The sequence below is a fragment of the Chenopodium album genome, chromosome 2, assembly GCF_948465745.1.
Source record: "Chenopodium album chromosome 2, dcCheAlbu1.1, whole genome shotgun sequence".
Taxonomy (NCBI): domain Eukaryota; kingdom Viridiplantae; phylum Streptophyta; class Magnoliopsida; order Caryophyllales; family Amaranthaceae; genus Chenopodium; species Chenopodium album.
In genome coordinates, this window is record NC_137835.1 from 6,547,415 (window position 1) to 6,562,527 (window position 15,113).

Sequence of the window (15,113 nt, forward strand, 5' to 3'; positions counted from 1 at the left end):
ATCCCCTTAGCTTCTTCCACCTCCAAATAATTTAGGGTAAGTTTTTATTTTTTTGTTAAAAATTGAACAATTATTTTGAAATATGTAATTCTATTATTTTCAATAGCATTTTGAACAATTATTGTTAAGAAAATTAAAGTCAAGGAATGTATATAATTTTACCTAATTTTTTTAATTTTTGCATTGGTTGTTTATTTAGAAATTTTGAATACATATTATACATTAGAGTAATTTTGTATGTTTAGAGTAATTTTGAATACATATTATAGATTAGAGTAATTTTGCATTACCTTGTTCCTTAGTTGAAAATTTTGTATGTTATAATGGGTTATTTTGAGGTTGATTTAATGAGTAATTATTAATATAATAGAGATTAGTAAAAATGTTACTTAATTAGTTGAGTTTTTGTATGTTTTAATGTGTAATTTTAGGTTGTTTTAATGGGTAATTGTGAATATATTAGTAATTTTGCATTACCTTGTTCCTTAGTTGAGTTTTTGTATGTTTTAATGTGTATATTAGTGACCTTGCTACTAATTAGTTGTGAATAAGTTAGAAAATTGTGAATAAATTAGAGAATTGTGATTACATTATAGATTTGTGAATAATTTAGAGAATTGTGATTAAATTAGAGAATTGTGCATAAATTAGAGAAATAGTGATATTGCCACTTAATTAGTTGTGAATAAATTAGAGAATTGTGAATACATTAGAGATTTGTGAATATATTAGAGAATTAGTGACGTTGCTAATTTTTGAGGTTTTTTTAATATATAGATTCATATGTGAATTGAAGCACGAGTTTAATTAGCTTGAGGACTACATATTGAGCTCAAGTGGGTAGTTGCTATATTGGTATGACTTATAAACTTTACTTAGCTATATTTCTTTCTATTTATCCATTTAATAAAAGTTGATTCATGAAATTGCAACTTGTGTATTGTTTAATTGCAAATAAATACAACAATATATAGAATACTTGCATCATCATATGCCTAGATACCCGTTCAAGGCTTTCTCATTAGGAGAAAGTCTTGAATAGTCCCCGGTTGGGACTGTTCTTGAATGTGTACTCTCACTTAGGTGGTGAATGTATGTTTTCTTTTCGATTTTAAGGAACATCTTGGCTTACCATTTCCTCACTATGTTCTCTGTGTACATATGTGGGTAATTAATTATCTACATCGTGTACTTGGAGAACTAGGGGGAAATGCTGCCGGATTTTCCTTAAAATTGGAAAGTTAACATACATTCACTAGTGAGAGTAGACATTCAAGGATGGGTTAGTTTGGAGTGATAAGGACCCTTTGGAGACATGCATTTTTTCACTGTATGAATGGTATATTCACGTTTTGTACTTGAATTTGATTTACATAAAATATGTAGCACTTACACATTATAAATTATATGTTGCTATATATGTTTAGAGACAATTTACTAAATGGAGAAGGATCGTGGTTGGATGTATGGTAGACGCGATACATTGGAATTTTGGAATGGGGTTCAAGAGTTTTGCGAGAGGGCTTTAGCTTATCAACGCAAACTGGGAGGAAAAGGCCTTTATTGTCTTTGTGTTGATTGTAATAATGTGAATGTGGTCGATAGTGTTGAAATCATTAGAGATCATGTTTTATGTCGTGGGTTTAGGCAATTATACCATGTGTGGATTTGGCACGGAGAAAGTGGAGAGTACAATGGTGATCTTGATCGGAATGATGTGCGTGTTAGAAGCAATGAGATTCATATGGACGAGGAATACGAGAATGATGAGTATATTGTTGATAATGGTGAGGATGGAGTCGATGATGATCAGGCGGATGAGGTCGAGGATGAACAAGTGGATGAGATGTTTCATGGTGTTGAAGGTGAAGTGTTTGAGTTATTATCGGATGCTTCCAAAAAGCCTTTGTATCCCGGGTGCAAAAAATACTCCAAACTATCGGCCGTGCTAACACTTTTCAACATTAAGTCGAAGCATGGGTGGACGGACATCAGTTTTACTTCTTTGATGACCGCATTAAGTGATATGTTGCCTGATGGGAATGAAATTCCTAAGTCTTACTATTACACAAAGAAGCTCATGTAAGGGTTTGGAGTATAAGAAGATACATGCATGTCCTAATGACTGTATTTTGTATCGAAATGAGTATGAACAACTGCAGGAGTGTCCACGATGCAAGCGGTCGCGGTACAAGCGCATGAGTTGCAATCCTGGCACGGAGGGACCTCCTGCTAAGGTGTTGTGGTATCTTCCCATCATTCCAAGGTTTAAGCGTCTGTTCTCAATACCAAAAGACGCTAAAAACTTGAGGTGGCATGCAGAGGGAAGAAAGAAAAACAGAATTCTGAAGCATCCAACTGACTCTCCACAGTGGAAGAACATTGATTTGAAGTTTGAGAAATTTGGTAATGAAGTCAGAAATTTAAGGCTTGGGTTGTGCACGGACGGGATGAATCCATTTGGCACTCTTAGTACCCAACACAGCACATGACCGGTACTTTTAGTGATTTATAATTTGCCTCCTTGGCTATGCATGAAATGTAAGTATGTAATGCTTTCATTGCTAATAACTGGTCCTAAGCAACCTGGAAACGACATAGATGTTTACCTTGCGCCGCTTATTGACGACTTGAGAAAGATGTGGGACGAAGGGGTTTCCGTTTTCGATGCTTATCAGAACGAGATGTTCACATTGCGTGCAGCCCTTATGTGGACCATGAATGACTTCCCTGCATATGGAAACTTGTGTGGGTACAAGGTCAAAGGGAAAAAAGCATGCCCCATATGTATTGATGACACATCAAGCGTATACCTGACTCATTCTCACAAAGATGTCTACCTACGGACTCGAAGGTTCCTTAGGCGTGATCACCCGTACCGTAGGCAGAAAAAGGCTTTCGATGGAACGAAGAGGATACTGCGCCTAGACCATTGACTGGTGCTGAGATTAGTGCTCGGGTGAAAGGGATACGAACGGTGTTTGGAAAATCAGAAAAAACTGTGGTCTCAGCTGCTCTGTTTAAGAAAGAATCAATCTTTTGGAAGCTTCCGTACTGGAGAGAACATGACGTTAGGCATTGTCTTGATGTGATGCATATAGAGAAGAATGTGTGCGTTTCTCTTTTGGGGACTCTTATGAATATCCCAGGCAAAACAAAGGACGGAAAGGGTGCACGGTTAGATTTGAAAGAGATGGGGATTCGTCCAGAATTGTGGCCTCAAGAAAAGGTTAGAAAGGGGAAGGAGCCGAGAATAGAAGATGAAAATGTTTCGAAAAAAGGGAAGGAGAAGAGCAAGGGAAAGGGAAAGGCCAAAGATGCGTCAAAGAAGAAAGTTAAGGGTAAAGGGAAGGATGAAAAGAATTATTTACCCCCGGCTTGCTATACATTGTCAAGGGTAGAGAAACGTATGTTTTGTGCATGTCTGTACGGCATTAAGGTTCCATCAGGGTACTCATCTAACATGAAAAGATTTGTAACCTTAAATGGAGAATTGAAGCTGACAAGTATGAAATCCCATGATTGTCACATTATGATGCAAGTATTCCTACCGATTGCAATCCGTGGTATTCTACCAAAACGCGTGAGGGAAGCGATTACAAGCCTTTGTTCGTTTTTCAATACAATTTGTAGCAAAGTTCTTGATCCTTGTACACTAGATGCTTTGCAAGCAGATGTGGTTGTGACTTTGTGCAAATTTGAGATGTATTTCCCACCCTCATTTTTTGACATAATGGTTCATCTGGTTCTTCATTTGGTGCGTGAGATTAAGTTGTGCGGGCCAGTGTTCATGAGGTGGTGCTACCCTTTTGAAAGACACATGGGTACATTTGATAACACTACTAGAAAAGTGCCGTTTTCCGACGGAAAAAATTCCTCGGAAACACCCTGTTTTCCGTCGGAAATAGGGTTTCCGACGGAATTCCGTCGGAATGTGTCGTCGGAAAACATTTCGTAGGAAAAATGGCCTTTTCCGTCGGAAACACATTTCCGACGGAAATCATGCATAGGAAGACAAATTGGGGCCCGAAAAAAGTCCGTCGTAAATTTCCGACGGAAACCAAATCCGTCGGAAAATTCCGACGGAATTTTCGTCGGAAACTTCTACCAAAAAAAAAAAAAAAAACCCACCCCACCCCACCCCACACCACCACCCACCACCACGTCCAACCCCCACTGCCACCCCACAAGCCAAAAATAAAAAAAAAACCCACCCCACCCCCACACCACCACGCACCACCACGTCCAACCCCCACTGCCACCCCACAAGCCCTAAGCCAAACTCTAAGCCGCCACCACCACCTTAACCCATTTAACCCTAACCCACCTAACCCGAACTAACCCACCCACCAGACCCACCACGACCCTAACCCAATAACCTAGATCCACCACCACCTTAACCCATTCAACCCTAACCCACCTAACCCGAACTAACCCACCCACCAGACCCACCACGACCCTAACCCAATAACCCAGATCTACCACCACCTTAACACATTTAACCCTTACCCATTTAACTATAACCCACCTAACCCATAAAACCCACCACATCCAACCAAACCACCAGATCCGACCACCCACCTAACCCATAAAACCGACCAACCCACCTAACCCATAAAACCGACCAACCCACCTAACCCATAAAAACGAAACCACCACGGCACCAAGCCACCACAAAACCAAAAAAAAAAAAAAAAGACTCGAAAAACATACCTTTTTTTTACTGAAATTGGCTTCGAATTCTTGAAATTTGGTTTTAATAGGCCAAATTCGGTCATGAAAAGTCTAGATCTACACTTTTCATGGTCGAATTTGACCAAAGAAACCATTAATTCCGATTTTTGACCATAAAAACCCCAAGAAATAGAAAAGAAATAAGGAAAGAGAAGAAGAAGAAGAAGATGGAGGAGGAGAGAGGAAGAGAAGGAGCGGAGGAGAGAGAGAAACAGAGAAAGAGAAGAAGTGGAAGAGAGAGAAAAAGAAGAGCGGAAGAGAGAGAAAGAGAAGTTGGAGAGAGAGAGAGGAGGCGCATGAAAGAGAAGCTGGAGAGAGGAGGAGAAAACCCTAGAAGATTATAAAATGCCGGGTTTTTTTTTATTATATATAATCATATATATTCTGTCGGAAATTTCCGACGGATTTTGATTCCGTCGGAAAATTAATTTTCCAACGGAATTTGCCGTCGGAAATTTCCGACGGATTTTAATTCCGTCGGAAATTAAATATTCCGACGGAAAATTCCGTCGGAAAGTGTATTTATACCGACAGATTTTTGTTCCGTCGTAAATTTCCGACGGATTTCCGACGGAATGTTAAAATCCGTCGGAAATAAGCGACGGAATAAAAATCCGTCAAAAATTCCGAAGTTTACGACGGAATTTTGTGTCCGTCGGAACAATTCCGTCGGAAATCAGCCTTTTTCTAGTTGTGTAAGTAATGTAGGAAATGGGCTACATAGAAGTCATATAGGCCCTATTTGGGCCATGTTGAGTAAAATGCGTTGTTAAACTTATTGAAATGCTATATTGATGTGATTTCTAGCCTTAGACACCTAATATTACCCAACAATGACATGTTATGAGAAACAAAAAACTATTTCACAAGAAAGGTAGAAAATGGGCTGAATAGAAGTCATATGGGCCACATTAGGGCCATTTTGTGTTAATATGCTCTTTTGATGTGATTTCTTTCCTTATACACCTATAACTAGATAATATTGACATGTTATGAGATAAATAAAGTTCATTTAATAAGAAATGTAGGAAATGGGCAAAGTAAAGTCATATAGGCCATATTCAGGCCATTTTGAGTAAAAAGCGTCATAAACCTTAATAAAATGCTCTCCTATACAATTTTAGGGCTTACACACATATAACTACCCAAAATTGACATGTTATGAGAAATAAATAGTTCATTTGATAAGTAATGTAGAAAATGGGCTACATAGAAGTCATATAGGTAATATTTGATAAAATACATATTGTTTTGCCTAATTAATTATTTTTAAAATAATGTTTTTGTATTTCAAGTTTTGCAAGGTCCAAAAGGATGGTCCGTTGACAATCAAGGAGCTTAATGAAGTTCGTGACATGTTGGCGTCTTTTATCACCTTCAACATGTAAATGGCATTGTAATTGTAAATTATTTATGTTAACTTTTGAACTATATAACTTATTATTCATTATATATGTACTTACTATTATTTGTATATGTAAGCAACTTTTTTTTTTTTGTATTGCGTTTGGGAATATTTATATCTATATATATAATTGAATTCTTGTTTTTAATATTATTTTTGTATCTTATTGTAATAATTAATAATATTATTATTATTAGTTATTATAATAATAATATTATTAATTATTATATTTAATATAATTTCTGGAATTATAGGTTATTATTATTGCTGGAAACAGGTTTTTTTTTTTTTTAAATATTAGTGCACGAAAATTGGAAAAAAAAACAAAAAAAAAATGGGGAATAGGCACCGGTTAGGCAGAAACCGGTGCCTAAAATATCTACCACCAAAAAAAAAAAATTGGCGGGAGAGCAGTTTAAGGCACCGGTTAACCGGTGCCTATTTTACCCTATGGCACCGGTTTTGAACCGGTGCCAAATAGTTGGTTTTTGGCACCCCTCACATAGGCAGCGGTTCAAACTGGTGCCTTAGACCGGGTTTGAACCGCTGTTAAAGGCCTTTTTTCACCTAGTGAATAATTATGTTTCAAAGAGTTTGAAATTGAATAAAACTACTTCTTCTTAGAATCCTTGTTTTGTACGAAGTGGAATATATTCAGATTTTATTTTTGTGCCTCATAATATTTATCCAAATTTTATATGGTTGGATAGATCTTGAAATTATCTTTCCAATGATATATTATAATATTAATTCCGAGTTGTAACGAAAAAGATATGAATAAGATATGAAACTCTATCCAAAACTGACACCCATCCTACTATTTCGGCCATATCTTTTTATCTACAAAATATTTTAATCTGATTCTAATTGGGTTGGAAAGTAGACTTCAAGAGCTTTCCAACGACATATTATATGCCTTATTTGTACTTTCGGATCAAAAGATATGATAAAAAAAAAAACGCGTGAAACTGATTATTAGCGCCTGACGCTAACCTTCAGCGCTTGGCGCTAATGTCCAGCGTCTGGCGCTAATCGAGTTTTATTCTCGTTGAAACTCTGATTTGTTTTTTTTATCCATCCGAGTGATTTTATCTATAAATAGCCTCTTAAAATTCTGTTTTCAATCATCAATTCTCATCAATTCTTATTCTTTCTAATTCTCACCAACTCTCATCAAGAAATTCTTGATTCTCTCTCTCTTTCTAAGCCTAGCTTTTTACAAACACAATTCCGCATTCATTAGCACTAGAAACACCTAGCTAAGTTCGAAGTTGTCTTCTCCTTAGACGTGAAAGTTTTAATTTCTGAGGGTTTGGTCCCAAATATCTCTTTCAATTATTTAATTTAATTGTTTTATATTTTCCTTGAAGTTACTAACATGTGTATTTTGTTATTAGAAAGAGATACGAGGCATCCAAGTAAGTGCTTTAATTGTTTGCATTGATATTATGATATAGAAATCATGTCTAGGTTGTTATTATGATTCCTAGTATCATGTTAGGATGTTTTTCTTAATTTGATGTTTAGAATGACAACAATAAGTTCCTGGTATCATGTTTAGGGTAAAGAATATAATGTCAATTATGATTTCTATGATGTCTTATATTGTATTTCCTAATAGTATCATGTTAGGGTTAAAGATTTGATTTTTATTGTTTAGTGACATGCTAGGGTTTGTTATTAATCTTGTTAGTATCATGTCTAGGATCTTGCTATTATTATGCTTTAACACGAACATGATTATGATAATTATGATTATGATTATGATTATTATTGTTATTATAATTGAATTATTATTATTATGATTATGATTGTTATTATGTTGCTTAATTGATATATATTTATTGTTATTGCTTGATCACGCCTTTTATGCATGTTTAAAGGGAATTGGTACTTGTAATCACGCTTAATAAGATAATTAATCATCTTTTTAGGGTTAATTTGATTATAATTCAAGTGATCGCCAATAATAGTTTATTTGTGCATTAATATTCAACCAACATAGATAAACAGGTTTAGGGTTAAACCTAATGATTGCATATTAGTCAGAAAGCGCACATGAATACGATCAGAATAAAGTAGAGGCCTATTATTAGGGCAAGTTCAATCTCTTTTAAGTTGGATTTGTACCTTCATCCCCGAACTACCAGTCATGGTTCCAGACCTATTGGAGTTAACGATCTCTTAGATCGTTAAGGGGTGTAACCTTCACCCTGTGAACGGTTTACAAGTTCCTAAAACTTGTTGGCGACTCTTTTGCTCTATCTTCTTTCCCTTTGGACGCCACCGTACTTTAGTGTATGATCACACTGGAGTTCAAGCTAGGGGTAATGCTTGAAATATTCCCTACATGCCTGGAAATAAAATTTTCCGAAATGCTTATCATGGTTCCTAATTCTCTCCAGGAATCCCATTCGGTAGGTGGAACCATCCAATTTGGCTTTAAACGACAAATTTACCGATTTACAACTTGCACCGATTTCATTAACTCAAGCCTACCACGAACATTTATGAAAACATATAATGATCATGTATGGTTTCAAACTGCATTATATGACCCTGGTATGTATTCCCTAGAATTTCAAGATTTTTCGACACTGAGCCTCTAAACCTTCAAATTTTTGTAAAATGCGTGGATATTAGTCTTCAGTTTTGGAATTTTATTTTGACTTTTTTCGCTCGGAAACCTACAAAATTTAAAATCTAAAGACTTTTCGACAACGGGCCTCGAAACCTACAAAATTTCTCAAAAAACGTCGATAATAGCCTTCAGTTTGGATTTTTTTTTACTTAAATAAAAAATTGCCGAAATGTTTACCATGTTCTCTAATACCCTTCGGGGGTCCAATTGGGTGGGTGGAACCATCCAATTTACCTTTAAAAAGCCAATTTACTGGTTTATAACTTGCAACGATTTCATTAATTCAAGTTTACCACAAACATTTATGAAAACATATAATAATCATATATGGTTCTAAACGGCATTATATGACCCCAAGATGGATTCCCTAGAATTTCAAGACTTTTAAACACCGGGCCTCGAAGACTCCAAAATTTCTCATAAAGCGTATATACTGTCCTTCAATTTTTGAATTATTTTTGACTTTTTTTTCGCCCGAAATAAAAATTGCCTAAATGTTTACCATGCTCCCTAATATCCTCTAGAAGTTTAATTGGGTGGGTGGAACCATCCAATTTGCATTTAAACGGTCAATTTACCAGTTTACAACTTGAACCGATTTCATAAACTCAAGCCTAGCACGAACATTTATGACAACATATAATGATCATATATGGTTCCAAACGGTATTATATGACCCCGAGAATTATTGCCTAGAATTTTAAGATACTTTTCGACACCGAGCATTGAAACCTTCAAAATTTCGCAAAATGCATGGATAGTCTTAAATTTTGGAATTTTTTTTACTTTTTTGACACGGAAATTTAAAATTGCCGAAATTTTTACCATGGTCCCTAAAACACTTCGGGATTACAACTGGGTGAGTGGAACCATCCAACTTGCCTTTAAACGGCCAATTTACTGGTTTACAACTTGCACTGATTTCATTAACTCAATCCTACCACAAACATTTATGACAACATATAATGATCATATATGGTTCCAAACGACATTATATGACTCTGAGATGTATCCCCAAAAATATCAAGGATTTTTGACACCAGGCCCTGAAACCTCCAAACTTTTTCAAAAAGCGTGGATTTTAGCCTTTAATTTTGGAATTTTTCGACTTTATTTTCACCCATAAATAAAAATTGTCGAAATGTTTACCATGGTCCCTTATATTCTCCGAGAGTCTAATTGGGTGGGTGGAACCATCCAATTTTCCTTTAAACGGTCAATTTACCAGTTTACAACTTGAACCGATTTCATAAACTCAAGCCTACCACGAACATTTACGATAACATATAATGATCATATATGGTTCAAAACAGCATTGTATGACCTCGAGATTTATCCCCTAATATCTCAAGCTTTTTCGACACTGAGCCTTGAAACCTTAAAAATTCTCAAAAAGCGTGGATATTAGCTATCAATTTTGGAATTTTTTTTACTTTTTTTCACCCGTGAATAAAAATTGCCGAAAGGTTTACCATGGTCTCTAATACCCTCCGGGAGTTCAATTGGCTTGGTGGAACCATCCAATTTGCCTTTAAACACTACTACAAAAAAGGCCTTAGAGAACTGTTATTATAGGCGTTATAGATCGCCTTAGGGGCGTTCTTCTGCTAAGCGATGTATAAAGTATAGAGAACGGGTCGTTTAGGCGTTTTATATATGTACAAATAGAGAACGGTTGTTAGTCACAACCGTTCTCTTTTCCCTTCTTAAAATCGTACACTAAGGAAGGAAAATAGAACGGTTTAGGCCACTTAACCGTTCTATAATGCATTACAATAGAGAACGGTTAAGTTAGATAACAGTTCTTTAATGCTTTTTTTTAAAAAAAAAAAAAAAATCCAACCATATATATATGTGATAATTCAAATTACCCATGTACGTATTTTATCTTGTATTATTCCTGTATTTTGATAATTTGCATTATTTTTGTATTTCATTTTTAGACTTGTATATGTTGTATTCCTGTATTTTATCTTGTAAATTTATCCTGTAAGAAAAATTACACATTTCCTATGTAAAATAAACTCATGATCTTGTATGCGTGCAATATAAACTTCAGTATAATAAAATTAACAAAAATATTTCCAAATACGACGAAAGACATCAAAATATGCTTCATATATATAATTTAAAACATCCAACCACAATTAAATTGAATCATTCATCCAAAATTTGTTCTATACAAATAAATACGTGAGTTAAATATCAAAACACATTTCTAATTAATGTTGATTTAAAAAAATTATGCTTAGATATACCAATACCATATTGATCTACAATTCAGATATATCATTGTCGTCGTCATTTGGTTGATAATATCCGTAACATATGAAATCCACCTTTCCCTAAGCTCGTCGATCATTTGTTGAGAATATGTAGGAAAACTTGCTTTAAATACTACAAAACAATGTAAAATACATACATATTAGTAGTTAATAATATACACAATAAATTCATCTAATTAAATATAAATAAGTATATCTTTTTTGATCTAATTGAAGAAGAACAGCTGATACCAAAAAGGCTGCTCTCAATCTTATCAAAAAAAAAAAAAAAAAGGCTGCTCTCAAGACTCATAACAGCCATGTGCATAATAGTTTCTGTCAATGCCACACCACAATTAGTGAAAGAATATAATAGTATATATACATCTTACAAACAACCTAAACAGATATTTAAGGGAAATCATGACGATCTTAAGAAATAAGCAGTTACTGATAGAAAAGTTATAAGCCCGGAAGCATGGACTATAGAGCATCCACTTGCAGATCAAGACAGAAGATACACAATATATAACTTAAAATCAATTGTGATAGTAAAAATTATATAACCCACCAAATGCAAGTAAACAAAATAAAACATGTAGCTGCATGCTAATGATTCAAATGTGAAAATAAATAATCTATCAATCTAATTTCAAATAAAAATTGAACAGGAGAAAAAAAACTCACATAGCGATATATAACCACCTCTTGGCATCTTCCCATGAGATAATGGCGACAGAAGCAATAATTTTTTATTTCACGATAGTAGTAAGTTTTAATCACTTGACACCAAGTTTCTTGTCCATTTCTGCTGGTTTCTTCCTTTTATTCTGCTGCAAAATTAAATTAGCAAAAAGAATGTGTTACCTCAAAAGTTTAATTACTAAAACAAAACAAAAATTTTAAAATGAAGCAACCGGCACAAAGTTTTCTGTTTATTACTTTCAAACAAGAAACATAAACTTATTGATAAAGAGAAATTAGTAAATTTGACAGAGACATGATCATTAATTACTAAGTTCCATAACAGATATAGAAGTAAATTACTGCGGGATGCAAGATAGAAGTTCAGTACTTCATTTCATTAAAGCTGCTAATGAGAAAACTCAATTAACAGCATCTAGAATCTGAAATAGATGTAATAATTCTCAGTAGTATCCAGTCACTACAGGAAAGTGTACTATAATAAGGAAGCATTTGGAGACTCGGAAAGCAAATGAAGAAAGCTCCAGTCATTAATTACGTCAGAATAGGGAAATCTAGAGAAACACAACTCTTGAGATGAGCCCCTAGAAGAGCTAGGAACAATGCTTCTAACATATATCCAACTACAGACCATACCTCAGAGAGAACCACCGTGATGCAAGCAAACAAGTTAAAGCCCCATAAATACAAAGGCTTTTCTTGACTACATCATCCAATGTTAGAAAAAAATAAAAGAGAATATATAAAATAAAACAATATAAGTAAAACCTTTTTCTTTTCCTTCTTTGCCTCTGAAGAAGAGCTTTGTTTTTTATTCTTCGGGATGCTTGAGCCCTGAATAGATGGTAATACTAAGATGAAAAATGTTGGAAACACAACACTCAAAAGTTATAATTCCGAAAGCACGGACTATAGAACATCTACTTGCAGATCAAGACGAGGAGGGACTGGTGCATACAGAGAAAGAAGTTTTTGACATAAAGGAGGTCTTAAAAAAAACTGAAAAAAGAGGGCATGATACTGAAAATGAAACCTGAGGTGATGTAAGAGTTGCATAAGCATGCAAATGCAGGACATAAGCCTCCTTTACAGAAACAGATAAAGGAGAACTTGCCAAAGTTAGTGCACAAATAAGGTGCTCACTCGTCTTTAACAGTACCACAGTCCACATGTTATGATTCCCTTCTCTTCTCTCTTCACAATCAGCTACACCAATTCCACAAAAACACACTCCTTACTCATCATTGTAAGCATGGTAAAAACCATGACTAGTCTTATACATTACTAGAATCAGATTTTATCATTGCATAGTTTCAATCACAAGATCTCATAACCAACCCTTTTATGAAAGAAAAGCAAAGCGAATCAATATTTTCTAAAATATATTACAAATTATTTACAATTAATGTAGCACAATAATCCAGTGGTAATCAATTTCCCCTACCCCTCTTTCTTTATCTGATTAGGGTTCTAAATTGAACTTAGGTAAGATTATTTGGCTAAAATTATTTTTATTACTATTGAAATAAATGTAAATTCGACAAAATTAAGGGTAATTTGATTCAACTTACTGCAATTCGGCTGAAATATTAACATACAAACAATCGATTGAATTTATCCCTAAAACTAGAACTTTGATTTTTTTTTTCAATCACCTAAATTCGAATTGCAAATTAATTTGATAGATGAAAACTATGAATTTAATTATGTTTCCTTCATATTTCGAATGGTTCATGTGGTTAGATTGACAAATTATCAAAATTCAATTACTCTATGACAAATAAAATTCGAACCTACCTCAATGTAATGGTGGCTCAGCGAAGTAGTGGTGCTGCAGACATTGTGCGGCGGTGGAGCGGCGGCACGGCAAATAGTAAGTGGTGGTGCATGCAATTGGAGGTTTTCGGTAACTTGAAGCAGTTAACAAGAAGTATGGAGTATTTCTTTAAGAATATCAAGCAAAGGAATTATTTAGTGGAATGGAAGTGAAAGTGAAAAAGCCGCCTTTGATTAATTTGGGGTAAATTCCTAAAAAATAATTAAAAAAATACAAAACGGTTATCAAGATGACCGTTCTATATCCTCTATAATAATTAATTATTATTTTTAATTATTTGGGTGAAAGAAATAGAGAACGGTTAACTAAGCTAACCGTTCCATATGAATTAACTTACAGAACGCCTCTTATGCAAATACGTTCTATATTCTTCTGGAGAACGCCTATCTTTGGTAACCGTTCTATATTTTGCGATCTCTAATCTAGTTTTTGGTGTAGTGAAACGGCCAATTTACAGGTTTACAACTTGTACAAATTTCATTAACTCAAGCCTATCACGAACATTTATGACAACACATAATGATCATAAAGGTTCCAAACGACATTATATGACCTTGAGATGTATTCCCTAAAATCTCAAGGATTTTCGTCACCGAGCCTCGAAACCTCCAAAATTTCTCAAAAAAACGTGGATATTAGCCTTAAATTTTGGAAATTTTTTTACTTTTTTCGCTTGTAAATAAAAATTGACGAAATATTTACCATGGTCCCTAATACCCTCCAAGAGTCCAATTAGATGGGTAGAACCATCCAATTTTCTTTTAAATGGCAAAGTACCAGTTTACAACTTGCACCGATTTCATATATTAACTCAAGCCTACCATTAACATTTATGACAACATATAATGATCATTTATAGTTTAAAACAGTATTATATGACCCTGAGATGTATCCCCTAAAATCTCAAAGCTTTTCGACACCGGGCCCCTAAACCTAAAAAATTTCTCAAAAGTGTGGATATTATCATTCAATTTTGGAATTTTTTGACTTTTTTTTGCACGTAAATAAAAATTGCCGAAATATTTACCATGGTCCCTAATACCCTCCGAGAGTCCAATTGGGTGGGTGGAACCATCCAATTTGCCTTTAAACGACCAATTTACCGGTTTACAACTTGCTCCGATTTTCATTAACTCAAGCTTACCACGAACATCTATGACAACATATAATGATCATATATGGTTCCAAACGGCATTTTATGACCCCCGGATGTTCCCTAAAATCTTTAGACTTTACGACACCGGGCCCCGAAACCTCAAAAATTTCTCAAAAAGCGTGGACATTTGCCTTCAATTTTGGAAAATTTTGACTTTTTTCGCCCGCAATAAAAATTGCTGAAATATTTATCATGGTCCCTAATACTCTCTGGGAGTCCAATTGGGTGGGTGGAACCATCCAATTTGCCTTTAAACGGCCAATTTACCGGTTTACAACTTGCACCGATTTACCAGTTTACAAAGACCAATTTAATTAACTTGCACCGAACCCGACTTGAACCGAAATTGACTCTAACCCGTCAAAACCTGA

The 15,113-nt window shown here is 34.8% G+C and overlaps 1 long non-coding RNA gene across 4 annotated transcripts; it reads right to left on the reverse strand.

Moving 5' to 3' along the window:
* Positions 1 to 10,904: 10,904 nt before the first annotated feature.
* Positions 10,905 to 13,687, reverse strand: LOC145581212 (uncharacterized). Of its 4 annotated transcripts, none has more exons than XR_014099610.1 (5): positions 13,547 to 13,687; positions 12,893 to 12,955; positions 12,518 to 12,583; positions 11,732 to 11,877; positions 10,905 to 11,177 (listed from the first exon to the last, which is right to left on the reverse strand). It is a non-coding gene; the product is annotated as an uncharacterized LOC145581212 (long non-coding RNA). The 4 variants fall into 4 exon arrangements; XR_014099608.1 differs by having other exon boundaries at positions 11,750 to 11,877; positions 12,783 to 12,955; XR_014099607.1 differs by having other exon boundaries at positions 12,783 to 12,955.
* Between the last annotated feature and the right edge of the window lie 1,426 nt (positions 13,688 to 15,113).